We start from the raw sequence: 6,270 nt of genomic DNA, 5'->3' as shown, positions 1-6,270 counted from the left end.
ACAGCCAAGAGACCCACCACCACCTCACCCCTGGCCAACAGATAGAAGCCACCAACAGTCCAGACGGCTACCGTCGTCTGTCAACACCCACGAAACACATTGACACAGGATGTAGAGCCGCCACACACATAGTTCTAGGTGCACAATCACCTTAATCACCAGAACAGCATCAAACAGACTGGAGACACTCACCAAAACACTCCTGAATCCTAATGCCAAACGCTACATGTGTATCAGTAATTTTGTTAGTTGTGTTGGTCCCAGAACTAAAGACAGGGTGGAAAGTAAATCTTCATGAGCCACTCTGGGTAGACAAACACTCTTGAGCGTATACAGACTCTTCTTCAGGACTGGTCTCTCTAAACTCTACACAAAGATACGGTAACGCCTAGAGAACTCACAATGAAAGGAAAGGCGAAGAAAGAACTAGCCTCGAATTGCTCACATACCAGGAATAGCGGAACCAACTCAGATCTAACGATCAAACTGCACTGGTTTCTCCTGCTCTGCACCAAACACCCCCTGAATCCTCGCCCGACCAGTGATCCATTCAGGTGCTTGCTGCAGCGCACTATAGGACTGGGGCCATTTAGCCTCTTCCACTTTCCTCCCCCTCCCAAGAACACTCACCTTTGGGCCTATTTCTAGTGCTCGCAGTTTTCCTTGGTCTTTATTTAATTATAAACACGGTGACAGCACTGTATTTTCAATCCGCTCGGATCGCTACGTAGTCCGCGTTGCGTTTTACCATTAAATTTTGTATATGGACAGGCTGCAAATTTACCCTCTCCCGGGAAGTTTTCTTAGATTTCAATAGCTTGGGGCAGGAGCACATTTTTGTGTTTTAGTAAAGATACATGCCACACCAGAATTCTAAGCTCGAGTAAGAGCTTCCCCTGCAGCAAACACCCCTTAGAGCCCTAAAACAGAAATTGTGTAAACCCCCACTACTTGGAAAATCGCAACAAGCAACTATTGTAAGGCGTTACTGCTGTTAAACTTGAAGCCAACACCCAGTAATGGAAATCTACTATGATCTACGCAGCGACTCTCTTATACAGCCTGGTGTCTAAGGTATTTGAAAAAAACCTATAAACATCCGCCCGTTAATGCATCATGAAAGGTCCTGTCAAAGCAAAACCACAGACCCTCATAACATACCGCTGGAGGTTCCGTATTCCTCAATGGCATCAGAGTGAGAAAGCCACTTATGGCAGACTAAAAGCCTGTGCCCCTCAATCCTGTCAATGTACTACCCACAGAAGTTACCAGGTGATTTTCTGAAAGAGCCCATCATTCAGAACACTGCAGGGCACGCTTTCCTACTGGCTGAGTCACCGGCAGGACCAAAGTGCTTGTTTGTTGAGGACATCCATTCCTGCCCCTCAATCGGTCCACCAAATCCCCAGAAGAAGCTTTTTTTACCGTCTTTGCCATTTACTCATACCAGTCACACAGGCAAGAAAGCCAAAAAATCAATAGATAAGCTAAGGCCTGCTACACTGGGGTGGGGGTGAGAATCGATCTGAAATGCGTAGCAAGTTGACGTATCTAAATCGACTAGAACACCGTAACCTTCCGTCCTGCAAGCGCGGGATCGCGGCGCCGCTCCCCGCCAGCGTCTCCGCTTTCCTCGCCGGTGAGTCCACGAGTCCATGGCCCGCGCAGATGATTATCGCGTCTCATCTAGACGCATAAATCAAGCCCCATAGATCGTACGGACCACTACGGAGTCGGATCGTGGGTAGGAGACAGACCTAAGGGGAAAATTAACATGTGCTATTGGCATGGCAGAACGGCTTAGGTGGTAAATATCCATGGTGAGAGGGCCCTAAAAACATCAACAGGGCAGACTTGCATTTTTCTGAAATCCACAGGTCAACCCTGTCATCCTTTCATCAGGGACAATAAAGATTCCCCAACCACCGCAACTCAATGTGAAACAAAAACACTGTGAATAGAGGGAAAAGGGGCTGTGAGAGGAGACCTCCTCCTCAAGATACATATCTTCCAAATCCAAAGTTTGGGAGATCAGTCAGTCATCTACGAAATTGCAAGAGCATGTCTCCTATGAACCCGCTCACAGTAGCAGTGGCCCTGGCCTGGAATGCCAAGCAACTCCTGCGTGCAAAGGTGCTTACCTCAATCGGACATAAGGAATGAGTGTCAACTTAGAGCAAAAAGCTCTGACATACCAAAAAGCGAGTGCAGCACAGTAGGAGATGCTTTTGCGCTTCTTATTTGGTAGCTGCATAATAGCATATCTAAGGTTAATGTCTCACGTAAAGGGTTAACCAAAGGGAACCAACACCTGACCAGAGACCAATCGCGAAAACCGGAATTTTCAAAGCTCAGGAGAAGTTGGTCGGGTCTTGTCTGTCCTCGCTAAAACAGAGGGATCTTCTATCTTCAACTTCTAATCTTCATTTCAAAGTTGAGACAAAGGTAGAAAAACAAAGGCGTTATGGTTGTTGATTTACAGTGTGTAGTGCTGGGAAGTAAAGTAATCTCTTTTTGATATAGGCTGTTTATTCATTGTCTTTTAAGCAAGATCCGTATACGTCATCTTAACAGAGAATATTGATCCTTTTCCTTCTTTTTAAAACCTGTTTGGAGTTTTTCTCTGGTTAAGCCTAAGGAAGAAGAGGGGAAATCTCTTGGGATTAGCTGACTAGGTTGAACTGCATAGCCCCAGGGAAGAAGAACGGGGAAGGTAATTCCGTCCTGCGTTGCATCAAGGAGTTAAGTACAGTACGGCCAGAAACCCAGGAGGAGCGTGGGGATGAATAAAGAGGAGACAAGGGAGGGGGGTTAGCTTCCCTTGTGGTAAAGACCAGGGCTCTGGTCTGGGTCCCCACAGAAGGTTGGAGACGACAGAAGGGACCAATCCGGAAATCACTGGCGGTGCAGCGATATCAGATCTAAGCTGTAATAAACTTAGAGGTTCATGCCAGCTTCCAGTTAATGAACGCAAGATGCAAATCTGATAGGAAGCGTGACAGATGCCAAAGGCGGTTTTGGGGCCCCCAAGAGTAGGCTACCCCCAGGGTCCCAATTTAGCCCGCTCGCAATAGTCCCTATGGCCATAGCAATGCTACAGAATCTGGATCGAAAATCACAGCATACCCTGAATACTCTCGACAACGAGGACTCCTGTGAACTCGATAGAGCTGCCGATGTCCCACAAATACTCATAACGCTTCTTCACACCCGTCCAAACTGCAGAAATACTTTGTTCCACCTCTCAGTGCCAAACCTTGTATCTAATTTTGGTGTATACAGACGAGCCCCATATGAGACAAGGGAGGTAGATAATAGCTTATTGTACCAGCTTCTAACGGGAGAGACCAAGCTTCCAGCTTACACAAAGTCTTCTTCAGGACCTCTGAACTCAGCTGAGTAACATCGTTTGTAGTAGGTCAAGTATGCAGGTCGGGAGAACGCAGAATCTTGCTGTCTCATTACCGTTCCCATAAATCAGTGTTAAAACACTGGACCATGGCAACTCAACCCCTCAGCTGACCAATATTTGGCACGTAGAACACCAACCCAGATTGGACTCAGCCATGCTAATTTCTAATGAAAGAGTGCTGGGCTCAAGCAATATAGCATTATGACTCGAAGTAACTGCAAATGCCAGGGGTGCCAAGGGCTCAATCCGGGCACAAAAAGCCTCATGGAACCTACATAACAAGTCCACCTGTTCAGGATGCACTTTGCAGCAGTTTCACCATGTCCCGTGCTGCCACAAGGGGCACCAGGACGTTCCTGGGGTCACGAAATGGACGAGCCCGACCTCAGGAGAAGACCGCGGTGCGTGCTGTGGAAAAGACCCTAAACAAATCACCAAAGACTAAGCTGGGCAAGTCAGCAGGTGAGACCGGGGAGGGTGACGTGAAAGCCCCAGCGGGTGGGCAGCGGCCTAAATGGCTAAGGAGGTGCAGAGGGAAGGCAGGTCAGAGGGAGTGGTGCAGAGAAAGGAGGCGGAGGGGAGCAGGGGAGAGGGCTGGCGCGCTCCGGAAGGATGGGGTGCAGAAGGGGGAGGGAGGGCAGGCTCTGATGGGGAGGAGGCGGGGGGACAGGCTCCGAGGGGAGTAGGGTGCAGGGGGGGCGAGGGCCCCACCGGCTATTCGAACTCGGGCAGCGTCGCAGGCTCTGCAACCCTGTCCTCCACCGGCGCTTCCCTAGCAACGCTCTGTCCTCGCTCAGCCACCGCCCTCCTTAGGGGTGGTCCCCTCTTGTGATACTCGATTGGCTGGTGATGCTGTCCATCCACAGCCTCTCGGCCTGCTATTGACTCCCTTCCTTTGGGCTCCACCTTTTGGGAACTCTGCGTCCTCGATACTCTGAGGCCATTGGTTCAGGAATATACTTGTCATTGGGTAAGGGTCTGTCAATCAAAAGAAATGCCCCACCCAGTGCAAGGGAAAAGCGGCCTGAGGCAGACGATGAAGTCATTCACGCTGCAGTTCTGGCTCTGTGCGCGTGCGCTGAAGCTGTTTTACCCAGCAACTAATTACATTTACTGGACCCTCTTTTTGATTGGGCAGACCACGGCGGCCCGTACTATCTAAGCGGAATTATTCTATAGGGAGGCTTAGGGAAAAGCGCGAAACCCAGAAAGATACGGACCAGCAGTACTCGCCAAGATGAGGCGCAACTTCCTGGCAGCGTTCTGGGGGAAAGAACGGGGGGAAAACTACTTTAACTGCCTACGCCCTTCGGTACATAATGGGCTCTTCCACGCAGCTCGTTCACTCAACGCTGGGTTAACTGAGTTAACCGCGCATGCGCACGATCCTCTTCCGACTAACCTGTCCCCCGCCGGCTTTTGTTCCGCGCGCGAGGGGTTGCGCGTGCTTTCTCCGGGTTCTTCAGCCGGCCTCGTGTGAGAGTGCAGCCCCGTGGCGGCCGGCGGGCGGGCGGGCAGGCCTCTGCGAGCGGTGACGGCCAGCCCCAGGGGGAAAGCGGAGAAGCATGTAATTACATTGCTCTCCTTGGCTAGCTTCCTGCCCACCCCTGCACCCTCCAGTTCGTGCCCTCCCATCGCTTTCACTGCCTGCCTAGCCAGGCTGTCTCTGTTTGTTGTCAGCTGCCCTGGCTTCCACTTCGTGGCTCACCTGTCTCCATCTCTTCCCACCCTTATGGTGTTGCCCCTCACTGGTTTTGTGATGGTAAACATTTAAAAACCAGATGATTATCATGTAGCCATACGATGTCTCTTTCCATTCCATGGGTATTTTGTGAGGCTATTAAACACCAGCTATGAAAGTCACCTATTTTAAATCAGCAGGTCCGCGTAACTTGCATCCAACAGTTTTAAAAACTGGCTGAGAAGCCTGCTTGACTGTTAATACTGATTTTCAATAGCTTTGGAAACACTGAGAAGTTCCAGAAGACTGGAAGGAAGCTAATGTTGTGCCAATATTTAAAAAAGATAAACAAATTGTCCCAGGTTGTGGAGAACTCCTTTAATGAAGCCAGGGAGGATCAGTAATGATGTCCATGAGATTTATTGATCATGTCTATAGTGCAGTAGAATCCACCCAGCATTCATTGAAGTCTTGTATTGTCAATGGTAGTTTAAGACCTATGTGGGCCCTATGATCCAAGCAGGTGCTCATGACTGTGCTTGCTGTTAGCTGTCCATAGTCTTCTCCTGAGTACAGCAGAGCATTAATAACTGCTCCCTGCTCTGCAGTCTTCTATCTCCCTCTTTCTCTTCCTGAACTTGTGGAGGAGAGAGAGAAAAGGAACTCAAGGAAAAAAAACAAGTGGGGGAAGAGAGGATTCCCGCATCCTCCCATCAGCCAACAAGGAGGCTGGTTGGATTGAGTCCCAATACAGCAACTGGGGAGAATTAGAGCCCCCTTTTGTCCCCATTTCCTCCTCACTTTCTTTCCATCTTCTCTCCACCTATTAGGCAGGAACGGGGAGTGGCAGGCCCCCTCTTGAAAAATGAAAGAGGGAAAGAACACCCCACCCAGCAGCTATAAGAGGCCCTGTTCTCTGCAGTCATATAACTCCTCAGCTCCTGTTTTGACATCAGGTAGGAAGACATTGTGAGTAACTAAAGGAATTGGGACTGGCAATAGTCATGTCAACAGATAGCCAGTGCTCTGCCTGTGGAGCACGAGGTAGGCCACACTTTTGTCAGGCAGTGTCATAAACAGATAGTTAAGGGTTAATGTCTCTTTTACCTGTAAGGGGTTAACAAACAGTGAACCTGGAACACCTGACCAGAGGACCAATCAGGAGACAAGATACTTT

The 6,270-nt window shown here is 49.4% G+C and overlaps 1 protein-coding gene across 1 annotated transcript in view; it reads right to left on the bottom strand.

Moving 5' to 3' along the window:
* Positions 1 to 4,202, bottom strand: part of IFT27 (intraflagellar transport 27) — an 11,803-nt gene extending 7,601 nt beyond the window's left edge. The window contains exon 1 of the mRNA XM_032781733.2: positions 4,124 to 4,202. The gene's annotated coding sequence lies outside the window, so the exon portion shown is untranslated. The remainder of the gene's footprint in view (positions 1 to 4,123) is intronic.
* Positions 4,203 to 6,270: the final 2,068 nt, after the last annotated feature.

The sequence above is a fragment of the Chelonoidis abingdonii genome, chromosome 1, assembly GCF_003597395.2.
Source record: "Chelonoidis abingdonii isolate Lonesome George chromosome 1, CheloAbing_2.0, whole genome shotgun sequence".
Taxonomy (NCBI): Eukaryota; Metazoa; Chordata; order Testudines; family Testudinidae; genus Chelonoidis; species Chelonoidis abingdonii.
Note: the sequence above shows the minus strand (reverse complement) of the source record. Positions and strands in the feature narration are given on the sequence as shown.